Source organism: Oncorhynchus kisutch, linkage group LG15 (genome assembly GCF_002021735.2).
Source record: "Oncorhynchus kisutch isolate 150728-3 linkage group LG15, Okis_V2, whole genome shotgun sequence".
NCBI classification, from domain to species: Eukaryota; Metazoa; Chordata; class Actinopteri; order Salmoniformes; family Salmonidae; genus Oncorhynchus; species Oncorhynchus kisutch.
The window spans coordinates 51,865,867-51,891,767 of record NC_034188.2 but is presented as its reverse complement, the minus strand read 5'-3'; positions in this window follow the sequence as shown (position 1 = coordinate 51,891,767).

Genomic DNA, 25,901 nt, shown 5'->3' with positions numbered 1-25,901 from the left:
TGTGCTCTGTACTTGGCGGGGGCACTAATTGAATGACTAAATGTCTGATTTGTCTAATGGCAGTGGAAGTGACATTCCGGATGGTCTCGTAGCAAATGTCGTTAGCCTGTGAAATATTGTCATGGCCTCGAGGCAAAATCTACTCAACTAACCTTGAGCAGGTTAAAGGTGGGTTCACCAAGTCACTTGTGTGTTAGTGGTGTATTGTAGTGCAAACATCAAGCAGCTGTGGCGTGTTGCTTTGGCCATTTCACTGACACTCATGCATGCTTATCGTCCATGATCCTACCTGGAAAGACTCCAAATTCTATTCTATTTCACATCACTTTTTTATTCTTATTTTTATTTCCAAAACAGTCTGCCTATTATGCACACGGAACACATTCTATGGAAGGTAGAGGGTGCGTTTTGGCTTTCATCTCATATTCCCATTGCCTCAGTTGGTTACAGTGGGGAATAACCCACACCAATTAATATCTGCTAATATCTAAAGAAAATCAAGTAATTTAATTACCGGGTAGAAGCAACACATTTAGTTCGTTCGTTGAAGTCATTCATGGCACACAGGCATTTCCATCCAATGAGTCTGAGTAATTAATAGCGCTGATCATCTCATTAAGAGCAAGTGCTGGAGGAAAGGAGGCTTTCACCATCATCTCCCAACCTGAAAAGGTGATTCTGAACATCCTCCTACCTCTGTCTAACCTGCACATTTGGTGCCAGCCACACACGCACACCTCCCCAAGTACACAATGAGAGTTCCACTGTTATAAGATGTTCAAACATCTTCACATTACCCTGCTCAGCAATATATTGGAGCTGATGTATTCGGGTTTGCTTTAATGGGATTCGGGATTCTGTCTTGTGTGAGGAATTACATTGAATTACACGCACGTGGACACACACACACACACACACACACACACACACACACACACACACACCGGAAAGGGACTACAAGGAGAGATAAGTGAGTCTTATCTCATACAGAGCTGGTTATTGCAATCCCCACATTTACCTCACCCAGAATGTGCCGGAAGGCGCACAGGTGTGGGCTGAGACATGGGAAGTGCGATTGCCTTGCCAGAGTGTGAGCCCTGGAATCATCCATCCGCTCTTTCTCTCCTCCACTGTCTCCGTGGCTCCACCAGTAGCCCCCACCAACCCCTTATTCCATTCCCCACCAGGCCCATACACCAGCTCCATATTCCATTCCCCACCAGCCCTGTCCACCAGCCCCATACACCAGCCCCATACACCAGCGTCATACACCAGCCTCATTCACCAGCCCCATATTCCATTCCCCACCAGCCACATACATCAGCTCCATATTCCATTCCCCATCAGCCCCATACACCAGCCCAATGCACCAGACCCCCGATCCCTGGCTCCTACTCTCCTGAGTCATAGGATGATGGAATATGAAGTCTTCTCATTAGATTGCCGTGTTAAGGTTATATCGACCAGAGAGAGCCTGCCTATTGGGCTTTGATTGTACTGTATAACAGAGGGGTATAAAGGAAAAAATATATGACACACTAGTGACTAGTTTTAATCTTCTCTCTGCCTACTCTATAGAAGCCACTCCTGAACAATAAACCCTGTCTGTTAAAGTCTGAATAAATCAATTTTGGGAGGTTTGGAACAAAAGGGCAAATAGACAATTACATTTGCGATGTCCCTGTGACTCAGAATATCAATTAATCCATGGCGTGATTACCTCATTAACCCCTTCAATGGTCTTTGGCTATTACATGGCAAACATCTCTTGACAGGGTGAAATGACCCCATGGGAAAACTCTCACTCTCTTCATTCAATAAAGAGTTAAACCTTGAGGTCTGTAGAGCTCCGGTTTACCCTGTCACTTTCTGGTTTCCCCTTGGATTGATCCCTTCAGTTCATAATGCCCTTTTTTAATTTAAGCTTAAACCACTAGAATGTTGGATCACTCCGCGCCATTTGGTATTGGTCCCCTGACGAGCTAGCAGCTTTCAGCCGTCTGTAAATAAACATACAAGGCTTCCTTGACTCTGGAGAGAAATCTAATCCGATGTATCAACCAGGGAGAGGAAGCGTAGGGAGCAGGAAGATGAGCAAAAGAGGAGAAAACAGTAGTTTGGTGATCATGGCATCTTTTTTTTCTCCATTCAGCCACAATCCATTCTCTATCGCCAAAGCTCTTTTATTCTGCTTCCTCCCTGCTCAGTGGTGCTCTGCCTCCGCACTAAGAAACAATAATGTATTCTCTGAATAGAGAGACCCTTCTAAAGACACACCATTTTCTCTTACCACTCTTTTCTCAAACACATTTTTCATCTGCTTCTCCCATTTGTGTATTCTGCATCTTTTCATCTCATTTTCATTGAAACAGGAGGAAGCCGGAGATACGTGTGCTCAGAGATAGACAACAACAACGTATACCAACTCCCCCAGGTCAAACACAGACGCACGCTCAACATGTGACTACTGAAGGTGTGAATACACCAGCACATGGGCTGCTATAAGATACTGTAAAGATACAAGGCATGTACCATTCAAATAATGTATTGTTTCATATCAGCAGGGTGCAGATGAGCTTCCCTGAGACGGTTTTCTGATAGTTTCTGCAGAGATTCTTTGGTTGTGTAAACCCACAGTTACAACAGCTGTCTGGGTGGCCGGTCTCAGACCATTCCGCACGTGAAGATGCCGGATGTGGAAGTCCTGGGCTGGCGTGGTTACATGTGGTCTACAGTTGTGAGGCCAGTTGGACATACTGCCAAATTCTCTAAAAAGCTTATGGTAGAGAAATAAACATTAAATTCTCTGGCAACAGCTCTGGTGGACATTCCTGCAGTCAGCATGCCAATTGCACGCTGTGACAAAACTTCACCTAGAGTGGCCTTTTATTGTCCCCAGCACAAGGTGCACCTGTGTAATTATCATGGACTTTAATCAGCTTCTTGATATGCCACACCTGTCAGGTGGACACTGTGGACACTGTGCTATCTAACCTCCAAACGAGCTTCAATGCCATACAACACTCCTTCCGTGGCCTCCAACTGCTCTTAAACGCTAGTAAAACCAAATGCATGCTTTTCAACCGTTCGCTGCCTGCACCCGCACGCCTGACCAGCATCAACACCCTGGATGGTTCCGACCTTGAATATGTGGACATCTATAAGTACCTAGGTGTCTGGCTAGACTGTAAACTCTCCTTCCAGACTCATATCAAACATCTCCAATCGAAAATCAAATCAAGAGTCGGCTTTCTATTCCGCAACAAAGCCTCCTTCACTCACGCCGCCAAACTTACCCTAGTAAAACTGAATATCCTACCGATCCTCGACTTCGGCGATGTCATCTACAAAATTGCTTCCAACTCTCTACTCAGCAAACTGGATGCAGTTTATCACAGTGCCATCCGTTTTGTCACTAAAGCACCTTACACCACCCACCACTGCGACTTGTATGATCTAGTCGGCTGGCCCTCGCTACATATTCGTCGCCAGACCCACTGGCTCCAGGTCATCTACAAGTCCATGCTAGGTAAAGCTCTGCCTTATCTCAGTTCACTGGTCACGATGGCAACACCAATCCGTAGCACGCGCTCCAGCAGGTGTATCTCACTGATCATCCCTAAAGCCAACACCTAATTTGGCCGCCTTTCGTTCCAGTTCTCTGCTGGCTGTGACTGGAACGAATTGCAAAAATCGCGGAAGTTGGAGACTTTTATCTCCCTCACCAACTTCAAACATCTGCTATCTGAGCAGCTAACCGATCGCTGCAGCTGTACATAGTCTATCGGTAAATAGCCCACCCATTTTTACCTACCTCATCCCCATACTGTTTTTATTTATTTACTTTTCTGCTCTTTTGCACACCAATATCTGTACCTGTACATGACTATCTGATCATTTATCATTTATCACTCCAGTGTTAATCTACCAAATTGTAATCATTCGCCTACCTCCTCATGCCTTTTGCACACAATGTATATAGACTCTCTTTTTTTTCTACTGTGGTATTGACTTGTTAATTGTTTACTCCATGTGTAACTCTGTGTTGTCTGTTCACACTGCTATGCTTTATCTTGGCCAGGTCGCAGTTGCAAATGAGAACTTGTTCTCAACTAGCCTACCTGGTTAAATAAAGGTGAAATAAAAAAAATGGCAGCTCTGGCTGCTCCATGCAGACTGGCAGCTCTGGCTGCTCCATGCAGACTGGCAGCTCTGGCTGCTCCATGCAGACTGGCAGCTCTGGCTGCTCCATGCAGACTGGCAGCTCTGGCTGCTCCATGCAGACTGGCAGCTCTGGCTGCGCTGAACAGGCAGGAGACTCTGGCAGCACTGGAGAGGAGGAAGGCTCTGGCAGCGCTAAACAGGTGGGAGACTCCGGCAACGCTCGAGAGGAGGAAGGCTCTGATAGCGCTAGACAGGCGGGAGACTCCGGCAGCGCTGGAGAGGAGAAAGGCTCTGGCAGCGCTGAACAGTCGAGATACACTGAAGGCCTGGTGCGTGGTGCTGGCACTGGTGGTACTGGGCCGAGGACACGCAAAGGAAGCCTGGTGCGGGGAGCTGCCACCGGAGGACTGGTGTGTGAAGGTGGCACAGGATGGACCGGACCGTGAAGGTGTACTGGAGCGCCTGAGAGCAGGGCTGGCACAGGACGTGCAAAGTTAGGTAGGTACACAGGAGGCCTAGTGCGTGAGGCTGGCACAATCTTCACCATCGACTAACACGCACCTCAGGACGAGTATGGAGCGCTGACCCAGGTGCCATCAAATCCCCGACACGCTCCGTCGGACGAATATCGTACCTAAAGCACCAAACTAGCAACTCCCTCATAACTCTCTCCTCCACTTTCCCCATGAACTCCTTCACAGTCTCTGCTTCACTCACCTCCAACACCGGCTCTGGTACTGGTCTCCTTGGCTCCTCACGATAAATAGGGGGAGTTGGCTCAGGTCTGAACCCTGACTCTGCCACACTCTCCCTGAGCCCCCCCCCCCAATACATTTTTGGGGCTGACTCTCGGGCTTCCATCCGCATCGCCGTGTTTCCTCCTCATACCAGCGCCTCCCCGCTTTCGCAGCCTCCAGTTCTTCCTTGGGACGGCGATATTCTCCAGGCTGTGTCCAGGGTCCTTTTACGTCCAATATCTCCTCCCACGTCCAGAAGTCCTGTGATCGCTGCTCCTCACGATAAACAGGGGGAGTTGGCTCAGGTCTGAACCCTGAGTCTGCCACACTCTCCCCCCCCCAAGAAATTTTTGGGGCTGACTCTCGGGCTTCCTTCTGCGCCGCCGTGCTTGTCTCTTCAACTCCATTCTTCTATACCCCTCTTCGCACTGCTCCAGCGAATCCCAGGCGGGCTCCGGCACTCTCTCTGGGTCGACCGCCCACCTGTCTATTTCCTCCCAAGTCGTATATTCCAAACTTCGTAGCTCCTGCTGCCGCTGCCTGTCACCACGCCGCTTGGTCCTGGTGTGGTGGGTGATTCTGTTACGGTTTTCTTCGGGTGAAAGAGAGTCGGACCAAAATGCAGCGTGGTTAATTCGATACATCTTTAATGAAGATGAACCACGAACAATACAAAAACAATAAACGTAACGTGAAAACCGAAACAGCCTAAACTGGTGCAAACTAACACAGAGACAGGAACAATCACTCACGAAACACTCAAAGAATATGGCTGCCTAAATATGGTTCCCAATCAGAGACAACGAGAATCACCTGCCTCTGATTGAGAACCGCCTCAGGCAAACATAGACTATGCTAGAAAACCCCACTAAGCCACAATCCCAAAACCTACGAAAAAACCCCATACAAAAACACAACACAAAATAAACCCATGTCACACCCTGGCCTGACCAAATAAAGAAAGAAAACACAAAATACTAAGACCAGGGCGTGACAAGATGTCACAAGGTGCTTATATGGTTTAGTGTGTGTGTACATACAGTGGGGCAAAAAAGTATTTAGTCAGCCACCAATTGTGCAAGTTCTCCCACTTATAAAGATGAGGCCTGTAATTTTCATCATAGGTACACTTCAACTATGACAGACAAAATGAGAAAGAAAATCCAGAAAATCACATTGTAGGATTTTAAATGTATTTATTTGCAAATTATGGTGGAAAATAAGTATTTGGTCACCTACAAACAAGCAAGATTTCTGGCTCTCACAGACCTGTAATTTCTTCTTTAAGAGGCTCCTCTGTCCTCCACTTGTTACCTGTATTAATGGCACCTGTTTGAACTTGTTATCAGTATAAAAGACACCTGTCCACAACCTCAAACAGTCACACTGCAAACTCCACTATGGCCAAGACCAAAGAGCTGTCAAAGAACACCAGGAACAAAATTGTAGAACTGCACCAGGCTGGGAAGACTGCATCTGCAATAGGTAAGCAGCTTGGTTTGAAGAGCAATTATTTTGAAATGGCAGACATACAAGACCACTGATAATCTCCCTCAATCTGGGGCTACACGCAAGATCTCACCCCGTGGGGTCAAAATGATCACACGAACGGTGAGCAAAAATCCCAGAACCACACGGGGGGACCTAGTGAATGACCTGCAGAGACCTGGGACCAAAGTAACAAAGCCTACCATCAGTAACACACTATGTAACGGGAGGCAATCAATATGTGGGTTTGAAGTCTGTACTGCCAGATTGTACTGGGCCGTACATACTACCCTCTGTAGCACCATGCGGTCGGATGCTAAGCAGTTGTCATACTGTACCAAGTGGTGATGCAGCCAGTCAACTCAAGATGCACTCGATGGTGCAGCTGTAGATCTTTATGAGGATCTTGAGGGCCCATGCCAAATATTTTAAGCCTCCTGAGGGGGAAGAGGCATTGTGTTGGTGTGTGTGGACCATTATGGATCCTTAGGGATGTGGACACTGAGAAACTTTAAGTTCTCAGCCGGCTCCACTACAGCCCTATTGATGTGAAGTGGGATGAAACATCCCTTCATTTCCTGTAGTCCACAATCAGCTCATTTTTCTTGCTGACGTTGAGGGAGAGGTTGTTGTCCTTGCACCACACTACTGGATGTGTTCTTGCCTAATCTCACCACCTGGGGGCAGTTCATCAGGAACCTCCAGAATCCAGTTGCAGAGGGAAGTGTTCAGTACCAGGGTCCTTAGCTTAGTGATGAGCTCGGAGGGCACTATGGTGTTGAACGCTGAGCTTTAGTCAATGAACAGAATTCTCACATAAGTGTTCCTCTTGTCCAGGTGGGAGAGGGCAGTGTGGAGTGCAAGAGAGATCGTATCATCTGTTGGGGCGGTATGCAAATTGAAGTGTGTCCAGTGGGTCTGGGATGATGGTGTTGATGTGAGCTATGACCAGCCTTTCATGTGTTAAAAAGACAATCAGCAGTTGAAACAATAACAAAGTGGCTCCCCACCCCTGTTTCGGAATCCTGATGGGTGCAGCAGTCTAAGGCACTGCATCGCAGCGCTAGAGGCGTCACTACAGACCCGGGTTCGATCCGGGGCTGTATCAAAACCGTCTGGGATCGGGAGTCCCATAGGGCGGCGCACAATTGGCCCAGCATCATCCGGGTTAGGGGTGTGAATGTCCGGGGGGAATTTACAAGTATGACGTCATTATAAATTTGAATTTGTTCAAAACTGACTTGCCAAGTAAAATAAATGTGAAAAAAAAAATGAGGGTTCTGATGGGGTACGACAGTTGAACTAAGCTAATGAGGCATTTATAGTTTATTTTCATACTTGGGTATCAATGGGTATCAATGGGTACATTTAAATAATTCAGAAGTCACAAATGGATGAAGCAACTGCAGATTGCCCTTAATTTGTTCATAAGACAAAGAAGACAATTGTGAAGATGTATATGGATATTGCATACTAATGTCCAATGAATTATCATTTGATTAATGAAAGAATCCATTCCCCCAAGGAGTTGAGAATCACCTAAAACATTTAGTTCTTTATCCGTCTGGGAATGGGAATGGGATTGTCTTTGTCTGATTTAAAAGCAGACTTTGCATATTTACATTAAATAACATAGTTTAGGTGATCCATTAGGTCATTGTGTTCCCAATTGTGCTACATGCTGACTTTTCAAATAATTTCTAAATTGAATGCAAGTGGCTTCTTATAACACGATGGAAATACTCTAAAGAGAAAATGTTTTTTAATACTTTCGAGTCTAATACGTAGGGGAAGGAGGGGTGTTGAGCTGACGTATGGAATTGTTTTAAGATGGTCATACCATGGATCATTTAGCTATTTGATTTGGAATTTTAGGACCCCTTTAGGTACTGTGGTGGTTAATTTCTTTACTATCAAATGAGGAGAGACAAACGTATCACACAAGTCAGAGTTATACTTAAACTAAGTCTTTAATCACTTATTAATAATGGAGCAGATCAATACAACGCACACATATAAAGTGAATCGATTGAGTGCTCTATCATAATGTTGGCTGGTCGATGATTCACGGTCAAATGGTTCATTGAGAGCGCAGAGACAAAAGTACAAAGGTCTTTTATAGCCAAATTACACCCCTTTCAATCTACATGATGAACAACAGATATACAGAATGGGTCACAAGGTCTGTATGAAAGATACCTATAATACATAGCAGACAGTACCTGCTGTGTCAACAGTTGTTATTGTATAGACCAATGTCTGTCCCTCTGACTCCAAACTGGAACCATGTCTCTCTCTCTTGTATGGTATAGAACAGAAACATTAACTCATGCTCTGGAATGCTTTTTAGGTTTCATCACCCAAAAGACATCGTAAATCTCCTCTGTCAGTGTTATCTCCCAGAGGTCCATCCTCAGTAGAACACACACACAATAGTTAAGAATACTCTATTCTGTTGAATAAAACAACCATGTGACGCAATAAAAGTATTATAACATAATCTTGCAATTTTGCCACCGTAGTACAAAAATATATATATAAAACAACTATTTGATAAAATATTGATTTTGGCCTTTACTACTAAAGCCCATAGAAACACACTGAATAACACATTCAGAAATGGCAATAAGACAGTCACAAAATACATCCTAAGAAAGAAGGTTTTGTAGTGTCTGTCCTAAATCTAGATAGGAAACAGAAGACAAAGGACAGTGAGACACAGGTTTTTATCTTGGACACATGAAACGTAGGATGGATACGGAGGGTGCGGGGCAACAGAAAAACAGCAGAGGGGCTAAGGATTTTAGAGATGGGGAACAGGCCGATGAAACGGGGGGAAGTTTACAGGAGCCATACCCTCTGCCGGAGCAGATAACGGGGAGCAGGGGTCCTGTGGTGATCCACTTCTCACTGATACCTGGATGGGGTCATCAAAAGAGTGGCCCGGCTCTCTTCCAGGTACGGCAACAGCGACGGATGAATATCTGGGAAGAGGGTATGCTGACTTTTTCCCCTTTCTCGGGGGGCTGACTGATATCTCAAGGAACACTTGAAGGGCGAGAGACCAGTGGCCGAGCAGGGAAGGGTGTTGCGGGCGTATTCCACCCAAACGAGTTGCTGGCTCCAGGTGGTGGGGTAGGCGGAGACGAGGCAGCGAAGGGCCATCTCCAGGTCCTGATTGGCATCCAGAGGACAGGCTGGCCGATGACCCAAAGTAGGTGCAGAACACCTTCCAGAACCAGGACAGCTCCCCACCCCTGTTTCGGACTCCTGAAGGGCGCAGCAGTCTAAACATCTGCATTGCAATGCTAGAGGCATCACTGCAGACTCGGGATCGATCCCGGGCTTTATCAAAACCATCTGTGATCGGGAGTCCCATAGGGCGGCTCACAATTGGCCCATCATCGTCTGGGTTAGGGGAGTGTTTGGCCGGGGTGGTCTTTACAAGTACGTCATTGTAATTAAGAATTTGTAGGACGGACCCCGATCGGAGACAATGGATCTGGAAGAACATGAGCTGAGCAGTCTCCTTGGCTGAGCAATCTCTTCTCCCTCTGAGTCCTGGCTGGGAATGGTATGCCTTATTGCAATGCTAGAGGCATCACATCAGACCCGGGATCGATCCCGGGCTTTATCAAAACCGTATGTGATCGGGAGTCCCATAGGGCGGCTCACAATTGGCCCAGCGTCGTCTGGGTTAGGGGAGTGTTTGGCCGGGGTGGTCTGTACAAGTACGTCATTGTAATTAAGAATATATAGGACGGACCCCGATCGTAGACCATGGATCTGGAAGACCATGAGCTGAGCAGTCTCCTTGGCTGAGCCATCTCTTCTCCCTCTGAGTTCTGGCTGGGAATGCTATGCCATACGGATCAGGCTCTCTATACGACTGCAGCCGCTAGACAGGAGGTAGGGAGGATAGTCTCGGTGTCAGACAGAGTAGCAGCGGGGCAATACAGCTGTGAGAGTGCACCCTGCTTCATGTTCTTGGATCCCGGGTGGTAGGAGAGAGTGAAATTGAACCAGGAAATGTCAGGACCCAACGAGCCTGCTTGGAGTTGAGGTGCAGAGATATTCCAGGTTCTCATGGTCAGTCCACACTAAGAATGGGGGTTCTGCCCCTTCCAACCAGTTCTTCCACTCCTTCAACGCACTCTTAACAGCGAGGAGTTCTCGATTTCTCACTTCATAGTTCCTCATAGCAGGGGTAAGACGATGGGAGAGGAAAACGCAGGGGTGCAACTTTTAGTCCTGGGAAGAACACTGGGACTGGACAGTCCACACTCTGACATACAAGGCATTGACCTCCACCACAAACTGACGGGACGAGTCCGGATGGACTAAGATGGGGACAGTAGTGAATCGATGTTTGAGGTCCAAGAACACCTGGTCAGCTGCTGGTGACCACGTGAAGGGAACCTTGGGAGAGGTGAGTGCTGAGAGGGGGGAAGCCAGGATTCTGTAACCCCGGATGAAACGGCGGTAGAGGTTAACAAACCCCAGGAAACTTTGCAGCTGCACTCTGGGTGTTCGTTTAGGCCAATCCACCATATAGGTGCAGGGTTTTGTCCTTCTTCTCCACAAAGAAGAACCCTTCGCCGGCGGGGCAGGCCGATGGGCGAATACTCCCTGCAACGAGTGAGTTCTCAATGTACTCCTCCATAGCCTTGGTCTCCGGACGCCAACAGAGAGAAAAGCGGCCCAGGTAGTCCGCGGGAATGGCTGTGAGAGCCGGCGCTTCTCTCAAGCCTGCAGGAAACGTCCTGGGGCAGGCTGGGCCGACTTCAGACAATGAGCATGGCAGAACTGGCTCCAACCCAAGGAACTGCATACACTCACTGTTCCAATTTCCTGATACTCACATGTTGATAGGAAACATATTCTGGGTGACTCTGCCAATAGAGAGCCCATCCAGCACTCTGACGTCCATGGGAATGGAGAGGTGCTGAGTGGAGATACCAAGCTCCGACACCAAGGTAACATCGAAAAAGCTCTCATCGGCCCCAGAGTCAATGAACAGTCAGTGATTTGGCCTGGTCACCCCATAACAGGGTGGCATGGAGAGGGGTGCGAGTAATGGGAGATTGGAAAATCCCCGTATGGCTCACCAGACTACTCGTACCTACTGATGAGCCTGGTCTTTTTAATGGACAGGTGGAAATATAATGTCCTGTAGTCCCTCAATAAAGACAGCTCCTGGTGTTCAGTGTGCGTAAACGTTCATCCGGAGGCAATCAAGCCCTTCCCAGTAGCTTAGGCTCTGAAAGAGGCGAGTTGACCGCCCTCGGTGATTGACGTAGCTGGAGAAGCTTACAAGCAGCCTCTCTCCCGGACAACGGAGACTCGAACACTACCCGTACTTCCGCCACAAACTCATCCAGACTGCGGCAGACTGCAGACTGTTGCTCCCACACCGCCGTAGCCCAGGCGAGTGCCCTCGCGGACATCAGCGTAATGTTGTATGCTATCCTCGCACGGTCCGAGGGGAATGAGGAAGGCTGCAGCTCGAAGACGAGGGAGCACTGGGAGAGAAAGGCCCGGTAGGTTCCAGAATCTCCAGCATAACACTCCGGAGGTGGTAAACGGGGTTCTCGAGACACTGGCGTAGGCTAGGAAGTATCGCCGCCAGTGGCGGGGTTGCTGAGAGTCTGGGAAATTACTGGTGTGGCTTGTAGGGAATCCGCGGAATTCCTTCAGCAATGTATCGAATGCCTGGTCATGGCGTTCCGCCAGGGTATGGAGTCCCTCCATAAGGCATTGCAGTATGTCGTTGTGTCTTTCAATGGTGGCTCCTAGCTGGAAGACAGCATCGTGGAGCTGGTCTGAGTCTGCTTGGTCAGTCATGGCCACTTCGTACTATCAGAACTCAGGATAAGACCCAGATGCGGACAGCTAGAATAATTTCTATGGTCCAAACTGGGGGACCGGCAAAAGACAGGTCAAGGGTAGGCAGATGTCCGTAATCCAGGGCAGAGTCAGTAAGGTACAAAACAGCAGTCAGGAAAATAACCTCACACTCAACGTCACAAAACAAAGGAGATGATCGTGGACTTCAGGAAACAGCAGAGGGAGCAGCCCCCTATCCACATCGACGGGACAGTAGTGGAGAGGGTAGTAAGTTTTAAGTTCCTCTGCGTACACATCACGGACAAACTGAATTGGTCCACCCACACAGACATCATTGTGAAGAAGGCGCAGCAGCGCCTCTTCATCCTCAGGAGGCTGAAGAAATTCTGCCTGTCGCCAAAAGCACTCACAATCTTCTACAGGTGCACAATCGAGAGCATCCTGTCGGGCTGTATCACCGCCTGGTACGGCAACTGCTCCGCCCACAACCATAAGGCTCTCCAGAGGGTAGTGAGGTGTAGGTGCCCTCCAGGACACCTACACCACCCAATGTCACAGGAAGGCCATAAAGATCATCAAGGACAACAACCACCCGAGCCACTGCCTGTTCACCCCACTATCATCCAGAAGGCGAGGTCAGTACAGGTGCATCAAAACAGGGACCAAGAGACTGAAAATTAGCTTATATCTCAAGGCCATCAGACTGTTAAACAGCCACCACTAACATTGAGTGGCTGCTGCGAACATACTGACCCAACTCCAGCTCACTTCAATAATGGAAATTGATGGAGATTGATGTAAAAAATGTATCACTAGCCACTTTAACCTCTTGGATTTAGGGGGCGCTATTTTAATTTTTGGATGGTAAACGTTCCCGTTTTAAACAATATATTTTGTCACGAAAAGATACTCGGCTATGCATATAATTGACAGCTTTGGAAAGAAAACACTCTGACGTTTCCAAAACTGCAAGGATATTGTCTGTGAGTGCCACAGAACTGATGTTACAGGCGAAACCCAGATAAAAATCCAACCAGGAAGTGTCGCATGCCAATGACTCCTTATATGGCTGTGAATGAGATACGAATGAGCTTACGTTTTTCACATTTTCCCCAAGGTGTCTACAGCATTGTGACGTCTTTTTAGGCATTTCCATTGAAGAATGGCTGTAAGGGACCATATATAGCATGTGGTCACATGGTGTCTCCTGCAGAAAATCTTGCGTAAAATACTGAGGTAGCTATTTTTCCAATCGCTTCTTATGAGTAAACCAATTGCCTCGACGGATATATTATCGAATATATATGTTAAAAACGCCTTGAGGATGGATCCTAAACAACGTTTGTCGTGTTTCTGTCGATATTATGGAGCAAATTTTGAAAAAAGTTTGGCGTTATAGTTGTAGCATTTTACGGTCGATTTCTCAGCCAAGCATGAAAACAGAAACAGGAGCTTTTTCTTCTACAAAAATAATATTTTGGGAAAAAAGGAACATTTGCTATCTAACTGGGAGTCTCCTGAGTGAAAGCATCTGAAGTTCTTCAAAGGTAAATTATTTAATTTGGTTGCTTTTCTTATTTTCGTGAAAATGATGCCTGCTGCCAGCAGAGCCTAGCATAGCATTATGCCATGATAAACTTACACAAATGCTTTGAAAATCTGAGATGACAGTGTTGTTAACAAAAGGCTTAGCTTGTGTTTGAATATATTTATTTCATTTAATTTGCGATTTTCATGAATAGGAAAAGTTTCTAGGGGTATTTATGTCCATTGCGTTATGCTAATGCATTTGAGGCTATGATTACGCTCCCGGATACGGGTTTGCTCATTGTTTGCTCGTTGCAACTTAATATAATGTTTACATACTCTACATTACTCATCTCATATGTATATACTGTACTCGATACCATCTACTGCATCTTGCCTATGCCGTTCTGTACCATCACTCATTCATATATATTTATGTACATGTTCTTTATCCCTTTACACTTGTGTGTATAATGTAGTAGTTGTGGAATTGTTAGGTTAGATAACTCGTTGGTTATTACTGAATTGTCGGAACTAGAAGCACAAGCATTTCGCTACACTCGCAATAACATCTGCTAACCATGTGTATGTGACAAATCAAATTTGATTTGGGTCAGGGCAGGCAGAGGTTAGTAATCGGGTCAGAGTCGCCAGGCAGGTACAGAACGGCAGGCAGGCAGGAAACTAGGAAATAGAAACTTGAGAAAACAGGACAACGGGAAAGCACGCTGGTTAGACCTGACAAGACGAACTGGCAACAGACGAACAGAGAACACCGGTATAAATGCACAGGAGATAATGGGGAAGATGGGCGACACCTGGCAGGGGGGTGGAGACGAGCACAAAGACAGGTGAAACTGATCAGGGTGTGACACGGATGCTACCAAACAGAAGTTGGCACATTGACTGTACTGACTTCAAACGAGTCTCCTGAAACGTGTGGGGGTCGTAGAGCAAAATAGTTTGCAGGTCAAACCAATTACAGACGTTTTTGCGCTACAGATGTTTTTGTGAAAACATTGATTTTCAAGATGTCTCATGGTCTGACAAACACCGCTCTAGCTCTGCCACTTTTCACCGCAGATGCGTCATAATGCCTCTGAACCTGTTGTGACTAGGGGGCAGTATTTTCATTTTTGGAAAAATAACGTTCCCATAGTAAACAGGATATTTTGTCAGGACAAGATGCTAGAATATGCATATAATTGACAGCTTATGATAAAAAAAACACTCTAAAGTTTCCAAAACTGTAAAAATATTGTCTGTGAGTATAACAGAACTGATATTGCAGGCGAAAGCCTGAGAAAAATCCAATCCGGAAGTGACTCGTCTTTTGAAAGCTCTGCGTTCCAATGCGTCCCTATTGAGCAGTGAATGGGCTATCAACCAGATTACTTTTTCTACGTATTCCCCAACGTGTCTACAGCATTGTGACGTAGTTTTACGCATTTATGTTGAAGAATACCAGTAAGCGGCCACATTGCGCAAGTGGTCACCTGATGGCTATCAGAGTGATTCTCGTGTAAAATACAGAGGTAGCCATTATTCCAATCGGTCCTACTGAAAAACCAATTGTCCCGGTGGATATATTATCAAATAGATATTTGAAAAACACCATGAGGATTGATTATAAACAACGTTTGCCATGTTTCTGTCGATATTATGGAGCTAATTTCGTGACTGCAATTTCCGCTCGTTTTCTCAGCCAAACGTGAAGAACAAACGGAGCTATTTCACCTACAAAAATAATATTTTTGGAAAAAGGAACATTGGCTATCTAACTGGGAGTCTCGTGATGAAAACATCCGAAGCTCATCAAAGGTAAACGATTTAATTTGATTGCTTTTCTGATTTCCGTGAGCAAGTTACCTGCTGCGAGCTGGACAAAATGTTATGCTAGGCTATCGATAAACTTACACAAATGCTTGAAAATCTGAGATGACAGGGTGATTTAACAAAAGGCTAAGCTGTGTCTCAATATATTTCACTTGTGATTTTCATGAATAGGAATATTTTCTAGGAATATTTATGTCCGTTGCGTTATGCTAATTAGTGTCAGTCGATGATTACGCTAGAGTCACTAGAGGTTTTAATCCAGCGTGCGGGATGTTTTGTTTGTTTTGTAACTTAGATTAATCCACCGGTGCTTCAATCAATTATTTTTATCACACGTGATTACGTTATCACTTTGTTCGCTTGTATTTGACCTTTTCTCTCTTTGACCCCTGCATATTCCCGGTGGTCCGGCTCCCCCATGCTGTGTAATACCTGGAGACATGCCTCTCAGCCCATGTTCTAGCATGGTCATGGGCAGTGATGAGTTTTGGCATCCTCACGGAAAGACTCACTGACGTGCTGTGATGTGCCCACCTCTGCTGGGCAGATTGTGTGTGTGCGTGTGCGTGTGTGCGTGTGTGTGTGTGTGTGCGTGTGCAAGTGTGTGTGCATGGACGGTTTATGGTATCTGGATTCAGAAGTAGGCCAACAGCACTTGAACAGCACTCACAGTAATACATTTCCATTACAGACACCGTCAAAGGTGGATGCATCCTTTCACGCAGGCAGGAGAGTGGTCCAAAACAGGACACACACTCCAATCCAGCAGTATACACTAGAACCCTTCCTGAGCCTCTTTCTGCTGGCGGTCTCTGATGCTAGTTCACTGAAGCATGGCAGAGCAGGCTCAGGCTGACACTGTTAGCATTCATGCTAGGGCATGTCGGCGAGGGTAGCGGACAGAAAATTGTGCAGGTCTTTGCAATGCAAGTGTGAACACCACACAACCCATCTCGAGGATGTAACTAGAACACGCACAGGACTATGACGCTCACACACAGGACCCCCGTCCCCCACAAACAAACACAATATATGGACAGAGCTAAAAGCAGCTAATCTCAGGCAGCATGCCATTCAGTACGTCTTGAGTGACGTGTTGTCGTCAGCTCAGCGTTCCCACCTTCTCATGTGACTCTCATATTGCAGAGCCTTGGTGTTAGGCACATCAAATAGACATGTTGCATGTAAGTGTGAAGGACGTGAAATTAAGATAAGCTTGTATTTTCTCACTGCCATGGCTTTGATTCAAATCGCTCAGACCGCATCTGGACAACAACAAAAAAGTTCCCCATGTCACCAATGCCATGAATTGAAATGTTAATAATAACCAAAAAAATCTCAAATCTTTGCTTAAATGTGTTTTCTTTTACACAATAAACTCCACCTGCACTGAAGGAGACAGACGTGGTACAAACTCTCACATTTTGATCAGATTTAAGTGGGAGGCTGTGACAGAGCCATAATCCCACAGTATGGGGGACATCAGGGATTGGTTTTTGGTGCAGATATAATGACAGGCGATCAGGCTGGTCAGAGCATGTCGCCAGAGCTCAGGGATCCTCCCTGTCGCACTAAGATAAAAGTGGCATTCTGTGATTTGCTAAAGCTCATATCAGGAGAATGGCTGGTTTTCCCTGCATCCCAAACCCAACTTTGACTAGCCAACCAGCAATCAGCAGAGGGTTTGCATGAATACCGGATGGGGTATGGTTAGATGGCCTGATCATCCTCAAATCTCGTGTATGGTATGGGTGGCTTTCTAGTCACATAATGATTCAGAGAAATGTCAAACGCATCATCTTGTAAGACTCTTGGCTGTACTATCCCCTTTACATCAACTCTCCCTTTCTCCAAATCAAATAGGCAGATGTCTGTATGTATATGCAGCTCGGGAAAAGAACAGAAGAATCGAGAAAAGAGAATATTCATTTCTCTTTTCCAAACTAAGAAAGAAATCCCTGAGAGCTATCCAATTACTTTTTGCTTCGACTACATTCTTTAACAGTTCGTCCCCGAAGGACTTCAGCTAACTAATTAAATCGTTTTGACACCGACTTCTCTCTTCGAACTATGTCTCCCTCCCTCCTTTGGAGTAGATTTGCATGTACAGCACTGCACAGTATATCTGCGGGTTTTACAACTGAGCCACATAAATATTCCAATGACAAACACTTGTGTTCGGAGATTAAGGCATAAAAAATGTGGCTGGCCTTGCAATAAGTACAACTTGCTGACACCTCAGCTGGGAGATATGTTGTGCACTCTGGCTGAGGAGAAGGAAGATTCCCGGGACTGTGCAGTGGCGGAATAATAGGTAAATAAATTGAAGTATAAAGCATGTGCCCAGGGAGAATGGAATACTCAACGATGGCTGAGCATGATCAGGGTGAAGATAAGATGGCCAAATGCAACGACAGGCCAAGATTAGGTCGTAAAACACAAGAAGACAGGGCTCAGGATAGAGTGGCTTTAGACAGGGCCCACTGGGCACACACTGGTTTGAATCAATGTTACTTCCACCTCGTTTCAATGAAATTATGTTGAGCGAATGTGGATTTGACGTTGAATTGACGTCTGTGCCCATTGGGAGAAGATCCGAGATTGGCCACTAACACATCCTGATGTAGAATGATTATATGCTCTAAGAAGAGATGAGATGTGCACGGAGGAAAAGAGAGAGAGAGAGAGGCATCCTCGTCCAGAGGTGCTAGGCTGCTGCCATCTGCCATTCCTGCAGGTATGTAGAACAGTGGGCTACACATCAGAACCTGTTAAACATCAACACATAGGAGGAGCACAAATCTAGTTGGATGCTCAGTGAGAGGCTTCATCCATATTGATGATGACTTTAGTCAAAAGTAGAACCATGAATTATAGAGAAGGAAGATGGAGGTGAAATTAGAATGTGGTACGGGGTTGGGAATGTACAAATGCTCCTTTGATGTGTTGGAACCGCCCACCAACAACTGAAAGTATCTGGGTTTCATTTCACACATTTTCATGGGTAACTCAATTTGTCAATTTAAGCCGTTGACCCTAAAGTTCTGTTTTTATACTGTACTTTGAAGTCTACTTTACCCGAGTGAAGTGAGGCATGGTCAATGTGCCCAAACTAAGACCCCGTAGGGGGGCGGATCAATATTGGAGGGTGTCCCACTGCTGGCTAGACACTCCGTGACGTTCGGACTCTCTGAGTGACTGACAGTCCTTTTGCCCGATTAAAAGTATTGACACTGCACTGTTTGACTCCTTGATTGCTTACAGTCCCAACCTTGAGTCAACTCCTTCCTCAGCACCTCCCTCCGAGCAGCTTCAATATGTCTCTCACAGAGCAATAGAAGAGAAATCTATGCCATTGATCTTATCTTGGTTCGTCTGTTATTTGGTACAGTGGAATTTAAATGAGGAATCAATGTTTCATATGTCTAGCTACACCACATGGGGTGCAATTGAACCTTTTCAGATGATTACTCATGACACCTCTTACTATTAACCTTAGTTATACTTCCATTGCTTGTTTCTTGTATATGTTAAGGCATCAAACAGTGAAGATTAACAAAATAATAGGCCCACAAACCTGCTGATGACGTGGGAAAACGATAACACAATAACACTACAGCTATACACTATATTATTTCTCAATTCCTCGAGGTGCTCAATGTACTTTATCATGTAGGGGAGAGAACTCAATTCATCAATTGTGTAACCGCCCACCTCATTCATTATCAGTGAAACATTTGAATAATTTACCATTTCTTTGAAGGCCATGAAAATTGATTGAAAGTCGAGCAGCGATTATGAATTGATATTACGCGATGGCTAGTTTTTTGTTCAAATGGCTCGTACATTCTCCTATATTAATTTCTTTCCATGTCCTTGGCTTATGTCTGGGAATGAAGATAGTCTGCTTTCGTACAAAGCCAGCAGCACTCTCCTCATACACACACACACAATACTAATGCCCCTTCCTCCGCGCCACACCATATCCTACCCATACTTCATGGATAAAGACACGCTCTTAAATTTGTTCAGACATCCGCTGAACAATGTGCAATAATTTGCCAGAGAACAGCTTAATGTTCACATGTTATGATTTTGAATTAGTTCAAATGAATATTATTTGAACGAGGCCTTGTAATCCAGACAACGGCAAAGTTTTAATTCACATCCCTCCTCAAAGTGTTAATGTGATTTACATACACTTTTTGTTCCCATGCAAATTCTGCTGGATAATGTGGTGGAGAGATATATTGAGAGAGAGCAGGAGGAGAGAGGATGAGAACCAGTGTTTAAAAATAAGGAAGAAGAAAGGAAAAAGGGTTGCCCTGACAATTTCCATTACGCCGTGTGATTCGTTCCCTCTCTCCTTATTTACATCACACGGTTTCCCTTTACTTCCGATAGCCTTGTAGACTCCACACACGCCTCCGCAGCAGGGGAACCGTACGCTAGGTTAGCAGTGGCACAACGGTAACAATGTGGACCTATGGATTCAACATCGCAAGTGAAAAGCCATGGCTTTCAAATGAGTGGAGCCAGTGACCGGCAGTTATAGCGTGGACGCATTTTACCTTGTTCAGTTTGAAGTGATGGGTCAATATTCAGTCTGTGTTTGTCTCGTCTTCCGTCCCCAAACATCTGTATCAGCATGTCCAACCTATTGACGTCTACAAGTCAGTCAATCAAGTAACTCTCATCTCCCTCACTAACCCATTTCTTACAAGTCAATCTTAGACCACATGATGATTATTGACAAATGAGGTATCGCTCTTCCTCCTCTCAACCACACTTGACAGTGATCACGCAACAAGAGGGTTTGAGTGGTTAATAATGTGTGTGCATATTACACACACACACACACACACACACACGATAATCATTAGTGTTTAACATACATTATCTCCCATTCACTAGGTCCTTATTCAGTGAATCAGTGTGTGTGGTTTATCTACACATAATCATCTATGCTCAGGGCTGTAATTGACACGACTTACACGCTTACACGTGGTACACAGCTCAGCCGTAAGTCGCGCGAACCGTGAGAACAGAGGAGGACAATGGGTGATGATGGATGGATGGCCCTTCAGAGGACACCATCATCCCCTTTCTTATTTCTCTGGGCGCGAGGCGAGGCTGAGACACGGTGGCAGAAGACAGAAATCATTACATAGGATCACATCTGGGTCAGGCACAAACACAAAGCCAGAGAGATGTCCTCCTCGTCTGGCCCGCCACAACCCTAATGCAAATATCTGTTCCTGAGATAAAACATATTTTTGGACAGTGATGGCTTTTTCCCATCAGGCCGCTTGGGATGCATTTAACATGGACTATTAGAGGGCATCTGCACTGCATAGTGGAGCTATAGGCTTGCGTGGACTTCACCTGGTTAAACCAACGGTCATTTGTGTTGCATTACATTCATATTCAGAAATAATTGTAATTAATTGCAAAATAAAGGAAATACGTTAATAAATGAGGGATACAAATATATTGAAAGGAGGTGCTTTGTTCCTGAGTTAATTAAGCAATTAACATCTCATCATGTTTAGGGTATAACAACGCCCAATTGCTCATAGATTTGTCCACCAGGGTTAGAAGAGGAGATCTCAGTGACTTTGAAAGAAAGGTCTCAAAGGAGCATATAGGGGCTTTAGAGTTCCTTTGTGCGTGTGCGTGCGTTACCTGTACTTATTTCAATGAATAGAACATTGTGTAATCACAAATGAATTGGTAACATTTCAGGACAAATGTTTGAATGTTTCAGGATTTCATAGCACATTTTCATATTGTCACGTTAAAGTCTTCTCCATTTATTGAAGAAAAGTGATGAAATGGAGACCGACATAGAGACTGTGATGTAACTGCTCCAAAGTGAGCACCCACGAAGGTGTAAAATTACTTCTGAGAGAGTCCACAGTGGGTGTGTATGAAAGTCCCTCAAATACTAGTCATCTACGTACATTCAGTGTACCCAGCCGATATAACAGGAACTCCGAAACACCACGCTGCATTATTTATTTAAAAAAAATATATATATTTCACCTTTATTTAACCAGGTAGGCTAGTTGAGAACAAGTTCTCATTTGCAACTGCGACCTGGCCAAGATAGAGCATAGCAGTGTGAGCAGACAACAAAGAGTTACACATGGAGTAAACAATTAACAAGTCAATAACACAGTAGAAACCAAAGGGGGAGTCTATATACAATGTGTGCAAAAGGCATGAGGAGGTAGGCAAATAATTACAATTTTGCAGATTAACACTGGAGCGATGAATGATCAGATGGTCATGTACAGGTAGAGATATTGGTGTGCAAAAGAGCAGAAAAGTAAATAAATAAAAACAGTATGGGGATGAGGTAGGTGAAAAAGGGTGGGCTATTTACCAATAGACTATGTACAGCTGCAGCGATCGGTTAGCTGCTCAGATAGCTGATGTTTGAAGTTGGTGAGGGAGATAAAAGTCTCCAACTTCAGCGATTTTTGCAATTCGTTCCAGTCACAGGCAGCAGAGTACTGGAACGAAAGGCGGCCAAATGAGGTGTTGGCTTTAGGGATGATCAGTGAGATACACCTGCTGGAGCGCGTGCTACAGATGGGTGTTGCCATCGTGACCAGTGAGCTGAGATAAGGCGGAGCTTTACCTAGCATGGACTTGTAGATGACCTGGAGCCAGTGGGTCTAGCGACGAATATGTAGCGAGGGCCAGCCGACTAGAGCATACAAGTCGCAGTGGTGGGTGGTATAAGGTGCTTTAGTGACGAAACGGATGGCACTGTGATAGACTGCATCCAGTTTGCTGAGTAGAGTGTTGGAAGCCATTTTGTAGATGACATCGCCGAAGTCGAGGATCGGTAGGATAGTCAGTTTTACTAGGGTAAGCTTGGCGGCGTGAGTGAAGGAGGCTTTGTTGCGGAATAGAAAGCCGACTCTTGATTTGATTTTCGATTGGAGATGTTTGATATGAGTCTGGAAGGAGAGTTTGCAGTCTAGCCAGACACCTAGGTACTTATAGACGTCCACATATTCTAGGTCGGAACCATCCAGGGTGGTGATGCTAGTCGGGCATGCGGGTGCAGGCAGCGACCGGTTGAAAAGCATGCATTTAGTTTTACTAGCGTTTAAGAGCAGTTGGAGGCCACGGAAGGAGTGTTGTATGGCATTGAAGCTTGTTTGGAGGTTAGATAGCACAGTGTCCAAAGACGGGCCGAAGGTATATAGAATGGTGTCGTCTGCGTAGAGGTGGATCAGGGAATCGCCCGCAGCAAGAGCAACATCATTGATATACACAGAGAAAAGAGTCGGCCCGAGAATTGAACCCTGTGGCACCCCCATAGAGACTGCCAGAGGACCAGATAGCATGCCCTCCGATTTGACGCACTGAACTCTGTCTGCAAAGTAATTGGTGAACCAGGCAAGGCAGTCATCCGAAAAACCGAGGCTCCTGAGTCTGCCGATAAGAATATGGTGATTGACATAACGAAACGACCTGTTTTGATTTGAAAAGCAACGTCTTCCAGACAACCCACGGGCAGTTGTTGTTAGCTCCATGCCAGCGCTCTCCAGACTGCCCTCCTCTCTCTGGGTTGTCTCAATATTAATCCATTCCGCTCTTTGACCTTATCTAAGACTCATTGACATTTGGATGTGCTCGGATGAGGTTCCAAAAATTTGGGTCACCAACCTGTGCGTTGCTAACGAACTGGGACCTCTTGAAACGGAGCGCTGCCATGCCACCTCATCAGTGGCCGTCTACATGGCATCGCCTGGAGCCCATTGCCCGGCGTGCACACTCTTCTGACTGGAGGGTATGCTGGCTGATCTCTAATAACCCGAGGAAAGCTGTTGATGTTACTCTTGCAAGCTAAGCATTCAAAGTAAGAAAATCTATTCTTCCTCTGAGACCAGATTTGTGTCCTCTAGATGAGATTTGGGTTAATTACAAGAAGTCGTGTCATGTTAGATGTTAACACAACAGTGCTCTAATGACCTGATGCCTCCACCAATCGTATCACTTTGCTAATCACTAAGGATGATTTAGTATCCATTTAATAAATTATTCATATTAATTCCCCTTAACCTTGGTCAGAGGCAGGTGTCTGAGGCTTTTCTGTTGTTCTCACAGGACTGATTATTCAAAACCAGAACAATGCCACGGCCCAAACTGACTTAGAGTCACAGCGGGCTGAGTTGTTCAGGGATGGTAATTCCATGTCCCACAAGACAACAGTGTCTGGAGGGCTCTGGGCCCTCATTAATTACTACAGTGTTGCTGCTGTAATCATTTAGGGCCAGCTACATTGAAACCATGTCTTCAACACCAATTTCCACTGAAATGCTTTGTGATTGAGTTGGACAGGTTTCAAAGTGCACAAACCAAACCTACGTTGGTACTTTCATCAGATCCTAATCATGGAGCAATATGGATAGATAACCGAGGAGTCTACAGTGGGCTGATGTGACTGTTAATGCTTTGAAGGCCAGCTTAGATGGAGTGGAGGCTTTCTCTTGCAGAGGGCACCTCTGTGAAGCTGGGATCAGACACTGGCTTTTACATTAGGAACCTCCATACCGCTCTTCCAGACCATCCAGGGGTGAGATAAATTGAGTGCCTCCACATTGACATGTAGGTTACACTGAGGTTACATATTTGAAGCAAGTTTCCACACTCAAATTACAGGTATCTGTAGCAATCTGTAGAAGAAATATATTAATCATAAAAAACAATGTTGTGTCATCTTTGGCTTATTTGCAACATTAAAACCTACCAGTGTCATTATTGTACAGCAAATACATCTCAACAGACTGTCAAACGTCAAATAACAAGATCATTTGAAAGAGCAGAAGAAACCATTTTTATTTTTATTTTTTATAGCAATTAAGATGGCCCTTTGAACTCTCGGGAGCTTATTTCTCACTTCCATCAAAGACGTTCTCATATGCAAATGAAAAGAAAAAGAGACTTCTCAGTCAGTTCAAACATCGTCAGACAAGTCTGAAGTTTTGTATATTTGTTCATTAGCAGAGCATCTTTCGCCTCAGGAAAGATTTGGGGAAACGCCATCGTTTTAAATATGTGGACAAAAGTCGTGCTGTCGTCAGGATTAAATGTGAATGTTATTTTGAATCTGATAGCCTCTAGTCCGCTGTGCACGGAGAGACACTGGCTGTTGAAGAGTCGAGTCCGAAAATCCGCTCATTGAGATTGCTAATCGCTGTGTTCAACAAGCTCACGACCGGCAATAGCTACCCACACTAGTGGATTTCAAATTTCTGCTACCACTTATCGATGGAGGTATTCTACCAGTTTAGGCAATACCGCCAGATCGTTACCTGCAGAAAGGTTAAAAAAATATATATGGAGGCTTGCAATTGATCTACAAAACAAAACCGGCACCACCGACCACTCCATTACGAATTTGCATTGCTTGAACACATGCTCTATTTATTGATTTAATAATGAGTGACTCAATATGCCCACCCATTATGAACAGCACATGTCCTTTCTGACCCCCACCATGAGGTCAGGCATTTTCCTGGTCATCCGCCAGAACCGTTATGTCACCATAGAAATATGCTGAACAATAAATATAAACGCAACATGTTAAGTGTTGGTCCCATGTTTCATGAGCTAAAATAAAAGATCACAGACATTCACCAAATGCACAGAAAAGTTATTTCTCTCAAATTGTGTGCACCCTGTTAGTGAGGATTTCTCATTTGCCAACATAATCCATCCACCTGACAGGTGTGGCATATCAAGAAGCTGATTAAACAGCATGATCATTACACAACTGCACCTTGTGCTGGGGATAATAAAGGCAGATCTAAAATGTGCAATTTTGTCACACAACACAATGCCACAGATGTCTGAAGTTTTGGGGGAGCATGCAATTGGTATGCTGACTGCAGGAATGTCAACCATAGCTGTTGCCAGATAATGTCATGTTAATTTCTCTAACATGGAGGTCAATGTCATTTTAGAGAATGAGTATGTCTAATCGGCCTCACAACTGCAGACCACATGTAACCACACCAGCCCAGGACCTCCACATCCAGCTTCTTCACCTGTGGGATCGTCTGTGACCAGCCACCCAGACAGCTCATGAAACCGAGGAGTCTGTAATAAAGCCCTATTTTGTGGAAAAACTCATTGTGATTGGCTGGGACTGGCTTCCCATTGGGTGTGCATGGCTTCCAAGTGGGTGGGCCTATGCACTCCCAGGCCCACCCACGCCTGTGCCCCTGCCCAGTCATGTGAAATCCAGAGATTAGGGTCTAATGAATGTATTTCAATGGA